The sequence below is a fragment of the Schistocerca gregaria genome, chromosome 2, assembly GCF_023897955.1.
Source record: "Schistocerca gregaria isolate iqSchGreg1 chromosome 2, iqSchGreg1.2, whole genome shotgun sequence".
In the NCBI taxonomy this organism is placed as follows: Eukaryota; Metazoa; Arthropoda; class Insecta; order Orthoptera; family Acrididae; genus Schistocerca; species Schistocerca gregaria.
Window position 1 is genome coordinate 858,220,612 of NC_064921.1, and position 23,475 is coordinate 858,244,086.

Genomic DNA, 23,475 nt, shown 5'->3' on the forward strand with positions numbered 1-23,475 from the left:
ATGCGCATGCACTGTAATTCTGAAGTCAAATTTCGGATTAAGTACAGCAATACTTAACTCTGGGATTAAGCACAGGGTACTACACTACGTTGCGAGCCAACCGCATGAAATGAGGATCTTGACTTTCTACTTTAAGGTATTTACTCTGGCTATCTGGGACCAAAAATGTAACGTGATCCTCCATTTTATAGTTACGAATGAAATGACGTAGTTTCAGACACTTTACTGGTCTCATACAGATATGATTTTATGTATATAGAATGAAGTGGCGAGTGAAATTTTGTACCAAGGCTCTAACGTGGATCTGTTGCTTACTAGGCACTTGTGTTAGCCACTAAACCACCCTGGCACAGAGGTTCACACAGTTGCACGGTTTACCCTCGCATGTCTTGCTCCTCCACCAGTGCACGAAGGCGTCTTAGTGGATAACAAGCCTCAAGCCTGCGTAGTAAGTGGAAGACCCAGGTTCGATTCCCAGCCCTGGTACAAATTTTCACTCACCACCTCAGTCCGTACATAAAATAATATCTGTATGAGACCTGTAAAGTCTCTGAAACTGTGTCATTTCGTTTGTGTAAGTACCTGTTTCTGGGTTTCGTGCTGGATGCCCCATTTACGTTCGATGCTGAGGTTTTATTCCAGAACATGGAGGGCCTCCGCAATTCTGTTCATGTGTAAGGGGGAGTTTAAAGTAGACTGGGGCAGCAGTGGTAACCTGGATCGAGGAGAGAGGCATGCCAGGGTAATCCGTACAGTTATGTGAATCGCCGTGCCAAGGCGTCTTAGTGCCTAACGAACCTACCTACTAAGCAGGAGCCCCGGGTTCGATTCGTGACCTGGGTACAAATATTCGCAGCAGCTTCAGTCTGTACACATAAAATTTTATGATTGCTCGTTCACTATGCATGCAGGGTAGTACTGGATTCTGAAATTATTGTGAAACATTTATGCCCTATGATTTTAATAGACTAAACCAAACAAATTAATCTATCCGGAATGACCACGTAGTAACGAAGTTACTTCAGCTAGCATTCTTAGCAAGACAATTTTTAAACATGTTTGGTATACACAGTGGTGACAAAAGTCACGGGATAGCGATATGCACGAACACAGAGGGCAGTAGTATGCGTACAGAAGGCAATAAACGGCAGTGAATTGACGGAGACGGGATTTGTACTCAGGTGATTCAAGTGAAAAGGTTTCCAACGTGATTATGGCCGGGAGACAGGAGTTAACAGACTTTGAATGCGGAATGGTAGTTGGAGCAAGACGCATGGGACATTCCATTCCGCAAACCGTTAGGGATTTTAGTGTTCCGAGACCGACAAAGGCAAGAGTGTGCCGAGAATACCAAATTTCGGGCATTACCACTCACCATGGAAAACACTGTGGCCGACAGCCTTCAGTTAACGACCGAGAGCAGTGGCCTTTGCGTAGAGTTTCAGTGCTAAAGGACAGTCAGCACTGCTTGAAATAAATGCACAGATCAATAGTGGACGTATGACATACGCCTTTGATACGTTAGTCTTCAAAGGTAAAAAAATATAGGTGAACTTAACGACTGTTTGCGGTAGCGACCTGTTTAAAAGAAAATGTCCCTGAGCACTATGAGACTTAACTTCTGAGGTCATTAGTCACCTATAATTTAGAACTACTTAAAACTAAATAACATAAGGACATCAAACACATCCATGCCCGAGGCAGGATTCGAACCTGCGACCGTAGCGGTCGCGCAGTTCCAGACTGTAGCATCTAGAACTGCTCGGCCACCCTGTATTAGGAGGTACCCTATGACTTTAATCACCACAGTGTGTAAAGGAATGGAATTCTGAATAATCTTAATGGTCTAGAGATTTAGCATTCAAGAATCCAGTTATTTAGTGACAATGTTTAGCACTGAATAGGACATTTTCAGCACTATTCATTGTCAAGCTGTAATACCAACAGTCCCATAGTTATATATGACATGGGGGAATTAAGTGAATTTGTATGACGATCAGCTATGGTAAGCCTCACTGAAACATAAGGTTTATGATCTATTTAAGTATAGGTTTCTGTATCATACACTACCTTCGGGCTGCCAGATCAACAGTGAAGCATAAGAGTGGGAAACTGTGACTACCACAGACAGTAAAACTTTGCAAGGTTTCATTTCATGGCAAAATGGCTGCCAAATAAATAACATTGGCTGAAGACCGCATGCTACTCTGCACATGGTGAGAAATACTATACTTACTCACCATCATGATTAAGATAAAATGAATTAATGCTACACACACCAAATTAAATTTATTGATTTTAAATGGGAAAGATGGGTACACGGCTAATGATGACCACATGGAGCATCTACACAAACAGATATAAGGACCTCTAATAAATGGAATTTTTGACACTAAGCTTCACTCAATGTAACAAATTTCACGTGCAAAATGTTATTGTAATATAAATATAATCATTCCCTTTGCCTGAAGGTGCCACAGATTTAAACAGATCATAAATCATAAAATCCAAGTCAACCTAGAGCTACATCTCCACATTTCAGTGGAGCATCAATACTCACAAGCTCCTCTCGGCAGACTCTTCACTCACAATCTTTTTCTCCCTAAATCAGTCACAACCCTCAGCATCAGTACCCTATGAAGAGAGTGGCAAACTGACCAGTTGCCCACACCCACCACAAAGCATGAGATGTTAATCCAATTAGGGTTGGAAAAAACATGAGTATCTATTGCTCTCTTCTTTCTGAACAGAGAAGACTTAGAGGAGATTCTACCCAGCAGGCCACAGGACCAATCAAATGGCACAATTTTAAGAACAGTGTGAAAGTTCTGTTCTTCTGTTAAGATGTGATACTGCCAACTAAGTTTGAAAGGAAAACTAAAAGACATACCCCTGGCCTCCCAAAGGAAGAGGAAAGGAAACCTCCACTGGCTAGCAGCTTTGCTGCCATGGAAATGAGAGTATGGCATTGTGACGTGGGAGTCCCCCATTCGGGGAAGTTTGGCCGCCAAGGGTAAGTATTTGTTTCCATTTCTTTTAGGATACTACCCCAGGATTTAGTAAAAAAGGAGGCACATGGCTACCAATCACAAAAGACCGTAGAGAGAAATAAAATAAAGTTCCACAGAAACATTCCTCCAGGCATTGGCAGGAAGATGAATCACATGATCATCATTAATAAATAATACAGATAAGGCAGTGAATGACAACATTATGGAGGAGATACAAAAATAATGTATGGCTTTCATCATTCCAATGCCTGAAGTGAAGTTTCCATAGAGACTCAAGGTTTGATATGAAGGATGAGGTTAAAGGAAATTTTGTTAGGCCCTGGGTGGATGGGAATGTATACATGTATATAGGGGTTTTTGACAGAACTCTAGATCCATAGTCAATGCTCTCATTTTTCTTTTGTGACACATCATAAACTAAGTTACAGTTAATTAGTAAACACGTGTAATAAGCCTCAAAATGTTGCCAATGTTGCCCAGATGAAAGACACAAGTCCACTCTTAAAATTATGAGACTATGTATTCCAGGATTAACCAACAAATTTATTATCCCCTTTTATGCACACATCACATAGAGAGATAGTTGGCTGTACATGGATAGATATTATTCTTATACACCATAGACAAACTAAATAGGTAGGACAGAAGTGTTATGCACCTCTGCTACACACTTATAATTTGTTCACAGTGTCCTGACTGAGATTTTGGGAAGGTGTGGGGAGAGGAGGACGAAGCAAGCTCCACCTGCTGGATCCCAACACATTGGCAGCTACAGGGACAGTGGTAGTGCAGGCAGGAACAAGTTGCACTTTCCTGACAAAGTTCTGGCACTTCACGTGTGTTTACTGGGTTGGCACAGTACAGGAAGGCAATCACTTCGTAAGGGCTACAGTAACATAGGTACTGTATTTTAGATCACTAATGTTGGCAGCAGCCAGACACAAAACGTTTATGGCCTCTTGTCTGTGGCCTTCTAGTGGCCTCAGTTAATCAGGAACTAGGAAGGACATTGTGAGACAACTATGCTGGTGCTTGTGCGGACAGATGTATACATAGGCTCTGTGACGCATGGGTACACATATGGACTGTGAGCATTTTTCTTGATTTGCAGTTCCTTTAATCCCATCTGCTAAGTAATGATCAATACCTATTTTAGAATAAATTATCAAAATTGAGTAAAATATCCTTACTTTTGTACTGATAATGTTAGCATCCATCTCACAATGTTTCCCAGCCTATTTGGTTAAGATTGCCTAATAGTTATTCTATGGATGTTATACACTGCTCCTCCCTCATCTCTGGGGGAAAGTGTGAAGAACTTGATTGTTCCACTATTAACCTATCAATTGTGACCACCAAGAACCATGAAACAACACTGAGCGTTGCAGGACAAAAGTAAAAGTATCCTCTTTCTAATCATCTCAGGTTTAACTAGAGCTAATGTTCCTAGTAAAATATTTTGAGTTGAACTCAAAATAAATGTGGTGAACTTTACACCATGAGTAGTTTGTGTAAATAATATTATTTATATAATCCCATAAATTTTGAGTGCTGTCAGTTTCACAAGTGTCAATGCATTTAGAATATACATTTGCTAACTGTTCATTTAAGTCACATGTATTTTACAGGAGTTAAACTGGAGGGAAAAGGATCCAGAGGACACTATTTCCATTTCATCAGGGAAAGGTATGTGATACGTATCATACTCTTCATTTTAGATCAACAACCTGAACAATTAGTTCAAATGTCTTAAATTGTCTGTCTGAAGCAGTTGTCAAATGTCTTCCTAAGATGTTGATATAAATTTAGATATATGCTGTTTGTGATTGTTAAACTGTCTTTCACTAAGTCTAGTTAACACTTTATCTGTTCCTTCAACTCCATTTTTGTTCCTTTGTTTCCTTTTTTAGTTTCTTTCTTATCTTGAAAAAAACTGTGATGACACTGTGTGCAGCTGTAGTGATGATTTTGTATGGGTGTTATTTGCCAGTATTTGATCTTGCAAACTTCTGTTGTAGTACCCAACATGAGGTAAACAGTGCTGTACAATTAAATACACTACCAAGTTAAGTATAGTAGTACACGACACAAGACCTAAAATGTTATACACTTCATGGCATGCACACAGCAAAGACAGTTTGCTCTGATCTGTGTGCTCTGCAGGGGCCCATGGGATGGGCAATGTTATAGCCAGAGCAGGTTGGAAAAGGCTAGTGTCCACTCTGTCTGCTTGCCAGGAGGTTCTAGTCTGAGATGTGGAGCAGGCTCTGCCGGCAGTGACTGAGCGCACTGGGTGCTCTCGGCTGCAAATCATTGCTCATGTCAGCACAACTAATGTCTGCTGCCTCGGTTCACAGGCCATCCTTATTTCCTACAGGTAGCAGGCTGAGTTTGTGAAGACAGCAGGTCACGCTCACAGAGTGAAAACAGAGCTAACATTGTGCAGCGTCACTCCCACAAATGACCATGGTCCTCTGGTTTGGAGGTAATAGGGTGGCTTAAAACAGAGGATCAGACAATTCCTTGATCATTGTGGATGTGGATTTCTTGAGCTCTGGGGTTGGGTGAAGAAGTGTATAGCCCCCTAGGTCAGGTGTGTGCACTACTTGCAGGAAGCAGCTTCCAGGATAGCGGCGTATGTGCAGCAGGCACATGTGGATTTCTTAGGATAGAGAAATCCCTCTACACACCTGATAAGACACATTCTGAGTGCGCACAGAATAGCATTCATCATAGAAGATTGGAGAGACAATATGTTAATACTCTATCAGCTAATAGCAAGAGCATCTATGGAAAGGTGCCAGAACTAGTCTCATTTATAAATAGTAAAAAATACCCACACAATACAAAGAACAAATAGCTGGCTGAAACTGCATGTCAACAGCAATGAAATCTAAAAGTGTGTTTATAGCAATAAAAAAATACAATAATACCTAGTGAGATGAATCCTTATTGAGACTGTGAAAAAATTTTGATGAAGGTAAGTGTTAAACATGGATCAAACTTGGTCCCTGGATGCTTTTATAGACTCCCTGAGTCAGCAGCAGTTGGCAGAATTGAAGGAAGGTAATGTTGATTTCGGTGATTGTGTTGACCTGTGACTCATTGCTCTACAGTACTAGTATCAAGCACATCAGTACGTAGCATCAACAGGTTAGTGTTCATCACGAACATGGTTTTGCAGTCAGTGCAATGATTAAAAATGCAGAGTTGGCAGATGCCCATTTGATGTATGGATTTGCACGGGGAAATAGCCGTGGCGTGGTACATTTGTATTGAGTCAGATTTCCAGAATGAAGGTGTCCCGACAGGAAGACATTTGAAGCAATTGATTGGCATCTTAGGGAGCACGGAACATTCCAGCCTATGACTCGCGACTCGGGAAGAATTAGAATGACGAGGACACCTGCAATGGACAAGGCATTTCTTTGTGCTGTTGACGATAACCCTAATGTCAGCGTCAGAGAAGTTGCTGCTGTACAAGGTAATGTTGACCACTTCACTGTATGGAGAGTGCTACGGGAGAACCAGTTGTATCCGTACCATGTACAGCGTGTGCAGGCACTATCAGCAGCTGATTGGCCTCCACGGGTACATTTCTGCGAATGGTTCATCCAACAATATGTCAATCCCCATTTCAGTGCAAATGTTCTCTTTAGGGATGAGGCTTCATTCCAACATGATCAAATTGTAAATGTTTACAATCAACATGTGTGGGCTGATGACAATCCGCATGCAATTGTGCAATCACGTCATCAACACAGATTTTCTGTGAATGTTTGTGCAGGCATTGTTGGTGATCTCTTGATTGGGCCCCATGTTCTTCCACCTACACTCAATGGAGCATGTTATCATGATTTTATACGTGATACTCTACCTGTGCTGCTAGAACATGTGCCTTCACAAGTACAAAACAGCATGTGGTTCATGCACGATGGAGCTCCTGGACATTTCAGTTGAAGTGTTCGTACACTTCTCAGCAACAGATTTGGTGACCGATAGATTGGTAGAGGTGTACCAATTCCATGGACTCCACACTCTCCTGACCTCAACCCTCTTGACTTTCATTTATGGGGCATTTGAAAGCTCTTGTCTACACAATGCCGGTACCAAATGTAGAGACTCTTCGTACTCGTATTTTGGACGGAAGTGACACAATACGCCATTCTCCAGGGCTGCATGAGAGCATCAGGGATTCCATGTGATGGAGGGTGGATACATGTATCCTCCCTAACGGAGGACATTTTGAACATTTCCTATAACAAAGTGTTTGAAGTCATGCTGGTACGTACTGTTGCTGTGTGTTTCCATTCCATAATTAATGTGATTTGAAGAGAAGTAATAAAATGATCTCTAACATGGAAAGTAAGCGTTTCCGGACACATGTCCACATAACATATTTTCTTTCTTTGTGTGTGAGGAATCTTTCCTGAAAGTTCGGCCGTACCTTTTTGTAACACCCTGTATATATATACAGGGTGAGTCGCGTAAGATGTAACACCCCCTTTATTCTGGGGGCGATTGCACATATCGACAAGTGGTGATCAGCAAATCATAGCCAACCATGGGGCACATAGAATGGTATGTGCACAATAATCACAATGTATATGTTGACCGAGATAATGAGGCAAGTATATATTTTTTAAATTAGATGCTATACTTTTTTTTACCATTGTTCGGATGCTCTGGAAAAGACGTGTATAGTGATGTATCGTATGTTGCTATTGTGATTCAAACATTGCTTAAAACATGCTGGGAAATATTGTACGACTGAACGTCAAGGCAGTCACAAGCAGCTGCTGACTGTAAACACATCTTGCATGATCCGGAAAGCAGGCCACGTCATAAAACTAGTAGGTCGTGCGACGTTCAACCAGCATGACATGCGTCTCGTATCCAGACATGGTTGCTGCTGGAACATTACGTCCATATATATACACAAAGCAGGAGAAGTTAGTCATGTTACTTCTGTATGGTGAATGTCACAGAAATGATGTTGAACCTGTACGGTAGTACAGAGATACGTATCCTGATCGTTGGTGTTCTACTCACCAGGCCATTGCAAGAATGATTACTACACAAGTGTGAACAGGCAGCTTTAACAGCAGACAAAGGAGGATGAAGAAGACTGCGACCAACAGAGACCACATAGAGGCTCTTCTGGCCATGACGTTTACCGATCCTCATTGTGGCATGAGACGTATTGCTATGGAGTGTGGGGTCAGTCAGATGAGTGTCATGCAGTGGCATGAGACTTATTGCTATGGAGTGTGGGGTCAGTCAGATGAGTGTCATGCACAATCTTCACCGGCATTATTTCCACCCATATCACCTTTCACTCCATCAGACAATCGAAGGATGCGATTTCGAACATTGTATGGAATTTTATCGTTTATTTCTGCGACGCCTGCGAGATGATAATATATTCTTCAAAGGTGTGCTCTTCACTGATGAAGCAACTATCGATAATCATGGGAATGGTTTAAATTTATGTAATATGCACTACTAGGCAGCTGAGAACCCACATTGGCTGTGTCAGGACAGGACCAAAGGCAATGGCGTGTCAACGTGTGGTGCAGCATTGTAGGATATTACATTGTAGGACCTTATTTCATTAGAGGAGTATTAAATGGAAATAAGTATGGAGAATTTCTTAGAAACAGTCTATCCATTCTGCTAGGGGATATACAACTCAATGAGCATCTGTGTATGTGGTCCCAACACGAGGTCTGCCCAGCTCACTCCTCACGTGTTGCAAGTCAAATATTGAACGAGACATTTCCTGACCCCTGGGTTAGGTGGAATGCTGCAGTACAATGGCCTACCTAGTCCCCTGATTTGACTCCACTTGATTTCTTTTTGTGGGGAACACTGAAACGTGCAGTATACAGTGAAGCCCCAACAACACCAGATGACATGCGCCACCAAATCATCACAGGTTGCTCTGCCGTTTCATCCACTGACCTTTCATCTGTTACCCAGTCTCTTCAACATCGATTACAGATGTGTCTTGCAGTCAAAGGTAAACCATTTAAGTACATGCTTAAGTAAAGTACAATGCCATGTTTTGTTAAGAACACTATGAATTGTGAAGGTTATCAGTAGGTACCAATGCATTATAAAACAATATGTGTAAATGACCAGTAATATCTTAGAAGTATAAATGTAGCATGTGTGAACAATGTGTATACCATGTAGGTTGTCCTTCTGTCATATTGTTTGGTGGTAGGTGCTCAGCAAATGAATGTGAATAAGATGATTATCTTATCAAACGTGTATTCTCTCTAATTATAATGTCCAATACTATCTTGGAAACAGTAGTTTCACAGCAGACACACTCAGGCATCACCTGGTGAAGAGTTTCCCATTATGCATCCATCAATAACATTATCAATGGCTTACTGTGCGTCAGGTGTGACATGTAAGCAGGAAGGGGGCAAAGCTTAAATGATGAACTATGTGACAAAGTGATTGCTGTGTACATACAATAACTATTTATTTCAGCCTGGAAATGTTCATATTTTCGGCATTGTTCTCATAATCCCCTTTTGATAAGCAATTCACTAGCATGTGCCACAGTTAAATACAAAACATGAGTTGCCACCCTTGTGCCTATGGTGTATTGTTCATTCTGCATAGAGCACGGCAACTCGGCCTGCGGGTTGAGTGAGGCATGTTTACAGTCTGCAGCCGCTTCTGATCACCTCAACCTTCAATCGTACAATATTTCCCAGCGTCTTTTAAGCAAAGTTTGAATTACAAGAGCAATATGTGTTACACCACTTTATGAGTCTTTTCCTGAGTGTTCAAATGATGGTAAAAAAAGTATAGCAACTCATTTAAAAAACATTTACTTCCCTCATTATCTCGGTCAATATAAAAGTTGTGATTAATGTGCATGTACCAAAGTATGTGTCCCATAGTTGGCTATGATTCGCCAATCACCGCTTGTCGATACGTGTGATGGCCCCCTGAATAATGAGGGTGTTATGTCTTATGTGACTCAGCTCATATATGTTGTTGTTGTTGTTGTCTTCAGTCCTGAGACTGGTTTGATGCAGCTCTCCATGCTACTCTATCCTGTGCAAGCTGCTTCATCTCCCAGTACCTACTGCAACCTACATCCTTCTGAATCTGCTTAGTGTACTCATCTCTCGGTCTCCCTCTACGATTTTTACCCTCCACGCTGCCCTCCAACGCTAAATTTGTGATCCCTTGATGCCTCAAAACATGTCCTACCAACCTATCCATCTTCTAGTCAAGTTGTGCCACAAACTTCTCTTCTCCCCAATCCTATTCAATACCTCCTCATTAGTTACGTGATCTATCCACCTTATCTTCAGTATTCTTCTGTAGCACCACATTTCGAAAGCTTCTATTCTCTTCTTGTCCAAACTAGTTATCGTCCTTGTTTCACTTCCATACATGGCTACACTCCAAACAAATACTTTCAGAAACGACTTCCTGATACATAAATCTATATTTGATGTTAACAAATTTCTCTTCTTCAGAAACGCTTTCCTTGCCATTGCCAGTCTACATTTTATATCCTCTCTACTTCGACCATCATCAGTTATTTTACTTCCTAAATAGCAAAACTCCTTTACTACTTTAAGTGTCTCATTTCCTAATCTAATTCCCTCACCATCACCCGATTTAATTTGACTACATTCCATTGTCCTCGTTTTGCTTTTGTTGATGTTCATCTTATATCCTCCTTTCAAGACACTGTCCATTCTGTTCAACTGCTCTTCCAAGTCCTTTGCCGTCTCTGACAGAATTACAATGTCATCGGCGAACCTCAAAATTTTTACTTCGTCTCCATGAATTTTAATACCTACTCCAAATTTTTCTTCTGTTTCCTTTACTGCTTGCTCAATATACAGATTGAATAACATCAGGGAGAGGCTACAACCATGTCTCACTCCTTTCCCAACCACTGCTTCCCTTTCATGCCCCTCGACTTTTATGACGGCCATCTGGTTTCTGTACAAATTGTAAATAGCCTTTCGCTCCCCGTATTTTACCCCTGCAACCTTTAGAATTTGAAAAAGAGTATTCCAGTCAACATTGTGAAAAGCTTTCTCTAAGTCTACAAATGCTAGAAATGTAGGTTTGCCTTTTCTTAATCTTTCTTCTAAGATAAGTCGTAAGGTCAGTATTGCCTCACGTGTTCCAACATTTCGATGCAATCCAAACTGATCATCCCTGAGGTCCACATCTACCAGTTTTTCCATTCGTCTGTAAAGAATTCGCGTTAGTATTTTGCAGCTGTGACTTATTAAACTGATAGTTCGGTAATTTTCACATCTGTCAGCACCTGCTTTCTTTGGGATTGGAATTATTATATTCTTCTTGAAGTCTGAGGGTATTTCGCCTGTCTCATACATCTTGCTCACCAGCTGGAAGAGTTTTGTCATGATTGGCTCTCCCAAGGCCGTCAGTAGTTCTAATGGAATGTTGTCTACTCCGGGGGCCTTGTTTTGACTCAGGTCTTTCAGTGCTCTGTCAAACTCTTCACGCAGTATCTTATCTCCCATTTCGACTTGATCTACATCCTCTTCCATTTCCATAATATTGTCCTCAAGTACATCACCCTTGTATAAACCTTCTATATACTACTTCCACCTTTCTGCCTTCCCTTCTTTGCTTAGAACTGGGTTGCCATCTGAGCTCTTGATATTCATACACGTGGTTCTCTTCTCTCAAAAGGTCTCTTTAATTTTCCTGTAGGCAGTATCTATCTTACCCCTAGTGAGATAAGCTTCTACATCCTTACATTTGTCCTCTAGCCATCCCTGTTTAGCCATTTTGCACTTCCTGTCGATCTCATTTTTGAGACGTCTGTATTCCTTTTTGCCTGCTTCATTTACTGCATTTTTATATTTTCTCCTTTCATCAATTAAATTCAATATTTCTTCTGTTACCCAAGGATTTCTAGCAGCCCTCATCTTTTTACCTACTTTATCCTCTGCTGCGTTCACTACTTCATCCCTCAGAGCTACCCATTCTTCTTCTACTGTATTTCTTTCCCCTATTCCTGTCAATTGTCCCCTTATGCTTTCCCTGAAACTCTGTACAACCTCTGGTTCTTTCAGTTTATCCAGGTCCCATCTCCTTAATTTCCCACATTTTTGCAGTTTCTTCAGCTTTAATCTACAGGTCATAACCAATAGATTGTGGTCAGAGTCCACATCTGCCCCTGGAAATGTCTTACAACTTAAAACCTGGTTCCTAAATCTCTGTCTTACCATTATATAATCTATTTGATACCTTTTAGTATCTCCAGAGTTCTTGCACGTATACAACCTTCTTTCATGATTCTTAAACCAAGTGTTAGCTATGATTAAGTTGTGCTCTGTGCAAAATTCTACTAGGCGGCTTCCTCTTTCATTTCTTAGCCCCAATCCATATTCACCTACTATGTTTCCTTCTCTCCCTTTTCCTACACTCGAATTCCAGTCACCCATTATTATTAAATTTTCGTCTCCCTTCACTATCTGAACAATTTCTTTTATTTCATCGTACATTTCTTCAATTTCTTCATCATCTGCAGAGCTAGTTGGCATATAAACTTGTACTACTGTAGTAGGTGTGGGCTTCGTATCTATCTTGACCACAATAATGCGTTCACTATGCTGTTTGTAGTAGCTTACCCGCATTCCTATTTTCCTATTCATTATTAAACCTACTCCTGCATTACCCCTATTTGATTTTGTGTTTATAACCCTGTAGTCACCTGACCAGAAGTCTTGTTCCTCCTGCCACCGAACTTCACTAATCCCCACTATATCTAACTTTAACCTATCCATTTCGTTTTTTAAATTTTCTAACCTACCTGCCCGATTAAGGGATCTGACATTCCACGCTCCGATCCGTAGAACGCCAGTTTTCTTCCTCCTGATAACAACATCCTCCTGAGTAGTCCCCACCCGGAGATCCAAATAGGGGACTATTTTACCTCCGGAATATTTTACCCAAGAGGATGCCATCATCATTTAATCATACAGTAAAGCTGCATGTCCTCGGGAAAAATTACGGCTGTAGTTTCCCCTTGCTTTCAGCTATTCGCAGTACCAGCACAGCAAGGCCATTTTGGTTAATGTTGCAAGGCCAGATCAGTCAATCATCCAGACTGTTGCCCCTGCAACTACTGAAAAGGCTGCTGCCCCTCTTCAGGAACCACATGTTTGTCTGGCCTCTCAACAGATACCCCTCCGTTGTGGTTGCACCTACGGTACAGCCATCTGTATCGCTGAGGCACGCAAGCCTCCCCACCAACCGCAAGGTCCATGATTCATGGGGGGCTTATATATATATATATATATATATATATATATATATATATATATATATATATATATATATATATATATACTGCAGAAGCAGCTACTTCCATAAAATATAGGTGTACACATCAAAGGCTGTAATGTTTTTAATTTTTAATTTTTTACTTGAGAATGTCTGCCTCAAATTTTGATTATTGCCTTCTTGCAAAGTAACTTCACAGCTTTTAAATTTTCATTCTGATGCAGACATCCTTAGAAGTGTCAAAACCTAGCTAAATGTATTAAACAAATGTTTGCCACTGGTTGGCATTGTTATTTGTCCATTGCAAGTTATTGATATTAATGCAGAAGACAACTTCAAAAACATTGACACAAGTAGATTTTGTGTCATCAGCAAGCAGAGGTGTGTGCTTGTGAATTAATACTGAAAAATAGATCACTTTTAATTGCAACTGTATATAGATCCCCACTGGAAAATTTTGAACTGTTTATGAGGAGTCTCCATTCCTTGCTATACTGTCAGTTAACAAGCATTAATAGTCTGTGGTGACACCAGTGTAGATTTACTAAGGGATTTTGATTTTAAAAAAATGATGTGGATATCTTATTTGAATTCTACAATCTGATCTCAGTAATTAACTTTCCAATACAGGTGAATAAAGACAGAAGAATCCTAACTGATGATATTTTCTTTGGTGACACTCAAAGTAAGAGAATAATTGTTAACCCACTAAAAAATGATCTCGCTGATACCAAAGCAAAGTCAGTGAGGACAAATAAGACATTGCCTTACAATATAGATATTCCTCAGCGGAAATCAGAATAATTAATTACTCCAGGACAAATATTTTCAACCATTGTTTAAAGAGATAACCTGGAATAACATTTATAATTAACCAAATTTCAACATAAAATTTAATCTACCCCATGGCAAATTCATATTATTATTTGAAAATAGGTTTCTACATAAGCTAATCAGGGAGGACATTAAACACTCATGTATGACACCATGGGTCACTAGAGGGAGTAAAGTATCTTGTGAAAGAAATGAGATGTATATCTATTGGTGAAAACAAGAAGACATCCTGTAGTAGTTGCACACTGCAAAAACGTCTCAAAGTTACTAAGAAAACTTACTAAAAATCAAGGAACATCTTTAAAATGTCACAAATCAATGATTCCAACAACAGATGCAAGGCTATATAGAATATAGTGAAATGAGAAACAGGGCAACCAGCAACAGAACAGGATAACATCACTATTGAGCTGAATGGAAAGGCTATAAATGATGAGTCACAGATACAAAATACTTTTAATAATCATTTCTTATATATAGCAGAAAGTATAAGGACAAATGGTACAAGAGAAAAATCACAGCATTATGCTGAAAAAACAACTAAGAAAATCATGTATCCTCTAAAAATTAAAGCTCATCTGGATTTGATGGTGTTCCCAGTAGAGGACTAAAGATTTGTTCCCATGTCTCAAATTTGTAATGTATCACTAACTCAAGGCATCTTTCCAGAGAGACTGAAATATGCCCTTATTGAACCCCTCTTTAAGAAAGGTGTTAGAACAGATGTCAATAACTACTTAATTATTTCACTACTGACATCATTTTTCAAATTGTTTGGGAGGGTGATAAATTATAGAATAGCATCTCACTTGATCAATTGTGATATCCTCTGCAAATCACAGTTTGGATTTCAGAATAGTTGCTCTCCTGAGAATGCCATTTACAAGTTCAATCGGCAAATATTACAAGAATTAATCAACAAAATAGTGCCAATTTGAATTTCCTGTAGCATTTCTAAGGCATTCGACTGTGTGAATCACAATATTCTCATATAATGTAACTGGACAGTTAAAAAAATGAACTCACCAAATGGCAGCAACACATGTGAATAAGGTATAGATATGTAAGCTTTGGCTTCTTCTTCTGACACAAGGGCTGAAATGTTAGGAGTAGGAGTGAAGGAAGAGGACTTGTGAGGTATAGGAAATGGGTAGAATTTGGAAAAGTCACCCAGAACCCCAGGTCAGGAGAGACTTGCTGGATGGAATGAGAAGGTAAGACTGATTGTTGGGGACTATAATGCATGAGATCTGAAAACTTGAGAGCTGAAAGGTGGAAGATACGGTAATATACAAGACAGAGATTACTGCCAGAACATCATACATGAGTTAATAAGAGCAAAAACCTAAGTGCATTGTTTCTGATATATGTGGGAGTGTGAAGGCAAAAATAGACAGATCAAGACTGAAAGATGTAGAAAACTAAGTTTCCCAAGCCTCAGTCTTATATCTACTGCCATTCCTCATCTATTTAAATTATTTTCCATCTGTTTTACAACAAGCAGAATTAGTTCCTTTTGCAGATGTCTCTAGTATTGTACTCAATCCAAGCATACATGCAGAATCAGAATAAATGGTAAACAAGCTTCTTAAACATACCATTGACTGGTTTCCTGCAATTGGTCTCATCCTCCATTTTAAAACAAAAACAGAACCTATTCATTTCTGCATATCTAGGGGTACTGCACCAATAAGTGTAACTCATGATAGTCAAGGAGGAAAGTAAAAATTGTTAGGTGCGCACACTGATGTGAATTTAAACAGGAAAAAGCACTTTTGGAAAACGCCTGAAACAACGTAGTTCAGCCTTATTTGCACTCAGAATTGTTGCAAATCTTGGAGATAGACAAAACATGAAGCTGATACATTTGTAGAGATCTGTTTAAGGTGTAGGGTGTCCTGACTATTGCGTCACAGTGTGTTTATTCCCTCATGACGTTTGTTGTAAATAATCCACTGCAGTTCAAAAGGAATTATGATGTGCATAACAGCAATACCTGAAGAAAAAAATTACTTTCATTCTCCACATTAATGTTGTCTTTAGCACAAAAGGGGTGCACATTGCCACAAGTAAAATTTTTTATAAATTACAAAGTGATATAAAATGTCTGACAAACAGCAAAGTAAAATGTGAAAACAAACTGAAGAAGTTTCTCCTCGACAGTTCCTTTTATTCTATAGAAGAATTTCTGTTACTGTAATGTGTAAAAGATGTTTGGTAAGAATTTATAAGCAATAAAGATTGGAAATAAATAAATAAAAATAAAACAACTTAAAAATGTTCAGCATGTTTCCATATTTACAAAATTAATTTGCAGTGTAAATGTAAAATGACTCAGTCCATACTATTAATATTAATTGTGCAAATGATCCATGGAACATGAAAATAAATTACTAAGTTCTTTGTGGCAATTTCACTAAATTGTAATCAAGATATAATTTGAAAAGAGGGAATTTATATCTCCTGGCTGGAAATTTATTTGGTGGTCTGGGGCAGCTTCAACATTTCTCTTACATCCAAAATCCTGGCCAGAACCATCCAGGGGGCTTCTAGCAACTCTTCTTGTGCACCTAAGACCAGCTCCCTCTTGAACATTCCAATCTTATTATTCAAATCACAGGTAAATATTTTAAAAATTGTATTCAAAGATATTCTATTATTCTATTGTAAGATATGATTTACGATCATGTGATGTGTGTGTGTGCACTGTGGTGCTGATAAAGACAGTGGATGATTATTTCAGTGTTCACTAAGATCCATTAATTATTAAAATGTGCTTTCAGATGACATGTATACATTCAGTGTATCAAATAACTTAATAATCAGACAGATAACGACAGTGTGCCATATGAGACAACTGTACTTTCTAAACAGCTTTTTTTGATGTTATAAGAACCATACTAAAATGCATCCAATTCAAAAACCTTTAGTACTTCATCAGGAACAGTATCCCATAATAGTGATTTACATTATAAACATGTGGGCTATAGTTATTATTTATCATATACTATCATATTAATCATTGTTTGGTACTGAGTATGCTCATAGCTGTTTAACTAGTGTGATTTGGTCTCTCTGAGTTTCAATTAGTAACTATGTGATTTGATAGGTCTCTTTAGTGTAGTTCATATATAACATTCACAACCAGAACTAATATTATTCATTGTGTTTTAATTAATAAGGGGAATTTTTTACATGAACTTTTTACTCAGTTAATCTCCTGATTGGGAGCTTTGTAGAATATTAATTATTTACACTGTAACATGCATTGGTGTTATATTTTCGTTGACTGATACTTATCAATTGTCTTCATATTCTTTACTCATTGACTGTAACATGTTCAAATCAACAATAGTTTACAGAAGCTCTGGGTGCTCTTCGACATCACGCCCATGGCCCAACAGACATGACCACTTTTCCCAACAGCATACTTTGCTAAATGTTCAATTTTGCTATGTTTCAATATCTAGTTTCAAATAGTCATTATAGTCTGATATACAGGTATTGACTTTCAAGCCATAGCAGCAATAAACTTCAATTTTTTTGTATAAAATCTAGTTAATGTGCTCTCTCACAAATTTAAAGTGTTCTCTAATTGTTTAATTGCTTGATCTGCTACATTACCAGCTCAAATTCATTATTAAAATTTACTTATCTTACAGGTGTCTCAAATGCTGAGATTTATGTATGACCGGAAGTGCTGCAACTGTTACATCTTAGGAACAGGCCCATAAAAAACACTTCAATACTATGCCAGCATGGGTGCTAGGAAGTGAACAAGAAAAATCATCAGTGGTAATTCTGCTGCCTGAAGGCTCAGCAGATAATGAACACATTTTCTGATGTTCAGATGGACAATGAAATTTATCCTTTCAAACATTGTGTCAGTAGAATACAAATATCAAGAACAACAGAAATTTACAGTACCTTAAACAAATAATAAGTTGCCATTGAGCAGCTATATGTAATAGGAATAATGCACAGAATAACAGAAATCTAATTCAAACTCCATATAATACATCATAGAATTCTGTTGTCAAACCTCATCACAGCTCTTCCAATCCACTTGATTGAGCTTTTGTTTCTGATTGGTTGGAAAGAATGAACTGACAACACTGAGAAATTACGTATCTAGTGTGACTGTAACTATTTTTGCATGCGGTCATCACTGTTTTCCTTCCTAGTTATTTATGAATTTCATGTACAAGGCATAGATTACAAGTGTGAATAACTTTTACACACATAAAAGTGAATGAGTGAAAGATGCAGTCAAAATATTTTGTACGTATGTAGAGTTGACTTCAATTCATTTTTAGCTGTGTTTCTCTGTCACTCTAATAACCCAGCATTTTCTTCGTTATTCATCCAGTGTCAGCAGTTGCTCCATTTCTGCTGACCTTGTTATCAGTTACATGTGCATATTTCTAATATACCTTTCATGTAAGATAAGCAATTTTGAATGAATGATCATGTGATACTGGGCAATAACCTAAGGAAGTGAACTAAGAGTGGCCCTCATGTACCTTATCGAAGTTCTTATAGCACTTGTCCTAAATTAGAAATCTTCATTGGTAATACCAGTTAATTCTCTTCTTTATGCTGGATAATAATTTTTATAAACAGATTCTTTTTCATTCTCATTATTTATTAAACAAGTAAGAGTTTGTACTATCAATGTCTGTAAATGTGAAAAAAACAGATATTCTTACCAGTGGTTGCTGCAGTACACCATCATGGATTGGAAAAAGCTTATAAACGTTGTTTTACCATACCACTCAGTTTGTAAATTGTAATGCATCTGGTTGTACCTTCTATTTTTATTTCTCTAAAAAGTTTTCTACATATTAAGTAAAGTTTCTCACTTTGCCATCACAACTTGCATCACCTAATTAGTGTTGTTATTAATGAGGACTTCTGACTTTCTGTTTTAATAATTTATTACAGGTACCTCTATAATTTTAACTCCATTCTCTTTGAGGAAAAATATGTTTGCACATCCTTGATCCTGCCTTATCTGATACATTTACCAAAGAATGCTTTGCTGTAAAACTGAGCAAGTATGACTTTTGTGTGAGTGCAGGTTGTGAAATAAGGCAAATTTCCTGATATTTACAAGTAGTATTCATCACTTATAGTCTCCAAATTATGACATTGATGTTGTTCTGTTCTGATGGAAGCATATACTTTTTCTCTGTGACACTTAAAAGAAGCTTCTAAGAGAACTTCAATGACAGCATGTATGGGACTTGATCAAATATTATCAAAATAACAGCACTGCAAACCACTGTATCACCACCAGGAGAAGAGGTTCCATCAACGTCTGCCCTGTTATACTGACTGTGAGCAAACACAAAACTCACATATGGTTCTTGTGTTTACCTGAGTAAATAAAGCCCACCAGTCTGTGTTCTGCTGTTGTAACAATCAGACAACTTGCTTGTAAATCTATTGAGACATTCACATTGTGCATTGAGCATTGTTTATGATGAATGTTGTGAAACTGCTAGAGATGTGGTGCAGTTGTACACTGAAGAGTCTCCAGATTGTGCCAAGCAGTCAGACTCTGTCTGTAAATGTTATAAATAAAGTTCCAGAAACTTGAAGTGTGGAGAATAAAATACGCCAATGGAAAAGAAGAGCAACTGATGAAAGATATTAAACTAACATTTTAAAGGATTAACACACTATGTAAATGTCACTAACTTGTAGTTCGGAAGTCTGAGAGGTATCAATCAAATGAGAGTTCTGCAAACACTTCATTCCGTCATATTTAATCTTCTTCAAATTTCACCACATCTACAGCTTCATGGCAGTCAGTATCTAAATTTGATTACAGACCTCTGAATGTCATATACAAAAAGTGCAAAGTGAGGTGGCATATCTAAGCAAAACTTTGTTTAATGAAGAAGCATCATTTACCAACCATACACAAGTCTGCCTTCACAATATGCACTAATCATCTGACTCAATGAATGCTCTGGTCTTTCAATATTTGGTGCATGTTTTCCAAAACCCACAACACTAGTCTCTGTGTTGTTGATGGAATTCTAAATACATTCAAGTAATGTGTGTTCCTAAGATATACTGCTGCTGCATTTATTGGGAGACACCCCACTGAACATAAGGCAGTCAGTGTGGTACCAACATGATGGATATCCCTCTCATTCCACACATATGTTGACAGGCCCTCTTTAAGAGGACATTTGGAGACCATTGGAGCACTTGTTCAGGAAATGCAAAATGGCCTATGGACTCACCTAACTTAACACTTCTACACCTTTATCTGTGCTGAGATTTAAGACAAGAAGTCTATTACGAAACGCTGATGACTCCCAAAGAAATGAAATGCCTTTCAACGTATTGAGTCTAGATGAAATTCGATGTGCAGTGCTGTTTCGCCAGAATCACTTTATAGTGTGCAGCAATGCTCAAGGTCAAAATTTTGAGCACATGGTATGATAGCCATGATAATACACATAAAAACCATACACCGAGTTCTGTCCTTGCTTACATTTGGTGTAACAGGGCAGAAACTCATGGAACCTCTTCCCCTGATGGTGAGAAAGGTCCATGGTGCTGTTACCTTGATACTGCTTGATCATGTCCATGGAACCTCTTCCCCTGATGGTGAGACAGGCCCATGGTGCTGTTACCTTAATGGCCAGCCACTGTGGCTGAGTGGTTCTAGGCACTTCAGTCTGGAACTGTGCAACTGGTAGGGTCACAGGTTCGAATCCTGCCTTGGGCATGGATGTGTGTGATGTCCTTAGGTTACTTAGGTTAAAGTAGTTCAAAGTTCTAGATGATTGATGACCTCAGATGTTAAGTCCCATAGTATACAAAGTCATTTGTTATCTTGATACTGTTTGATCATGTCCCATGCATGTTATGTCAATAAAAATTGCTTGTGAATATTGGGAAATACACTGTATTGTCTGCTATAACTTGAAAAAAAAAGTAGCATCTCAATATATTTATTCATTCTGGACATATTTGTGGTGGCCTGCCTTAGCTGCCTCAATCTATCTAGAGTAAGTTCTGTTGTAGATGGTGTATAATTGCCTTAATCCAATCCATAGATAATGAATCTCAGTTGTGTGGATGAATCATATATGTTACTGTTGTGCTGATAATGTAGTTGTGTGTTACACAGGAATAACAAGAAACATGTAAATCCGATACATGTATGTTATTTTTATGATAAACAAGATTCACTAACATATTTATTAGTGGTCCTCTATACCACTCATATATAGTTTCATTCTACAACACAAATCTCACAGCTTGTTTGTCTGTTTTTAACTTTCTACCAATTTTTCTTGGTAGAAATACATGTATAAAGAACACAAAATATATATACCTTTGTTATTTTTATGTTAAATAGCAGCAACATAAGATTACTTTTTGGAATTTGAAAGACAATATATACCTCTAAGAAAATCCTGTATTTTTGTCACTAATAATACTTTTTGTTTCCAGCTACTTATGTATTTTATGAATAATAAACAAATAAATAAGTATTTTTATTGTTTTTGCTTTTACTTCATAATTCAATTAGTAGCTGGGATATGGAACAAGTCAGGATATATATTCCCAAACGATACAATGTGCTACATTTAGTGTGTGGCCATTAATGTCTACTTATGGCACAAGCAGATCATTATCGTTCATTTCCAATTGTGTTTGTGAGACTGATACCTAAACCGTTAGCTGTGAACAACTTGTAGGCATGTTCAGCTAGTATCTGATCTGTGTCTGATGAGTTTGAGTTTGGATTCATGCTTGTGTTATCATCAAACATTGTAGTTTCTGCATTGTACTTCAGAGTCACTGAAAGATCATTTCTGTACTTTAGGAACAAGAACATGTCATGGAGATGCACTCATGATACTTTGAGCCAATTGCACAAGTTTGAAAGGGGTCAAACTGTGACCTTCTGAGTGATAAGACGGTCCTTTCAAAGAATTGCCGCACAATTCGGACATGCTGTGTTTGATGTACAATGATGCTGGTACCAGTGGCATATGAATGTTATCACACCCAAGATGATAATCTGGATACCTTTGCAGCACAGATGCCCAGCAGGATCATTGTGTTGTGAGGGCAGCAATGGCAGATTGTGCAGTTATCACAGCACAGATAAGAGGGCTTGTGAGCCCAGACATGTTGACGCAAACTGTTGCGAACTGGTTATTGGCAGTGGAACTATGGGCACACACACCTCTATCCCTTATTCGATTCATGCCCCAGCATCGACATGCACAGCTCAACTGGTACTGCCAGAGGATCACTCTAAGATGGCGTGACATGCTGTGTTCTTCAGTGATGAAAGCAGAGAGGACTCTTAATAGGAGCCACAGTGAAATGTTCCCCCCCCCCCCCCCCCCCCCACTCCATCACCATATCCTCATGAGCCACGGACCTTGCTGTTGGTGGGGAGGCTTGCGTGCCTCAGCGATACAGATGGCTGTACCGTAAGTGATACCACAACAGAGGGGTATCTGTTGAGAGGCCAGACAAACGTGTGGTTCCTGAAGAGGGGAAGTAGTCTTTTCAGTAGTTGCAGGGGCAACAGTCTGGATGATTGACTGATCTGGCCTTGTAACAATAACCAAAACAGCCTTGCTGTGCTGGTACTGCGAACAGCTGAAAGCAAGGGGAAACTACAGCCGTAATCATTCCCGAGGGCATGCAGCTTTACTGTATGATTAAATGACGATGGCGTCCTCTGGGGTAAAATATTCCGGAGGTAAAATAGTCCCCCATTCAGATCTCCGGGCGGGGACTACTCCAGAGAACGCCTTTATCAGGAGAAAGAAAACTGGCGTTCTACGGATCGGAGTGTGGAATGTCACATCCCTTAATCGGGCAGGTAGGTTAAAAAATTTAAAAAGGAAAATGGATAGGTTATAATTAGGTATAGTGGGAATTAGTGAGGTTCAGTGGCAGGAGGAACAAGACTTTTGGTCAGGTGAATACAGGGTTATAAATACAAAATCAAATATGAGTAATGCAGGAGTAGGTTTAATAATGAATAAAAAGAATAGGAGTGACATTATGCCACTACAAACAGCATAGTGAATGCATTATTGTGGCCAAGATAGAAACAAAGCCCACATCTACTACAGTAGTATCAGTTTATATGCCAACTAGCTCTGCAGACGATGAAGAAATTGATGAAATGTATGATGAGATAAAAGACATTATTCAGGTAGTGAAGGCAGACGAAAATTTAATAGTCATGGGTGACTGGAATTCGTCAATAGGAAAAGGGAGAGAAGGAAACATAGTAGGTGAATATGGATTGGGGGGAAGAAAT

General features: G+C 38.9%; 2 long non-coding RNA genes across 2 annotated transcripts in view; both read left to right on the top strand.

Moving 5' to 3' along the window:
* Positions 1 to 21,676, top strand: part of LOC126335235 (uncharacterized) — a 35,097-nt gene extending 13,421 nt beyond the window's left edge. The window contains exons 2-3 of the long non-coding RNA XR_007564830.1: positions 4,640 to 4,697; positions 17,819 to 21,676. This is a non-coding gene — a long non-coding RNA (uncharacterized LOC126335235). The remainder of the gene's footprint in view (positions 1 to 4,639; positions 4,698 to 17,818) is intronic.
* The window catches only part of LOC126335236 (uncharacterized), a 945,258-nt gene that overhangs the window by 302,972 nt on the left and 618,811 nt on the right, over positions 1 to 23,475 (top strand). The window lies entirely within an intron of this gene.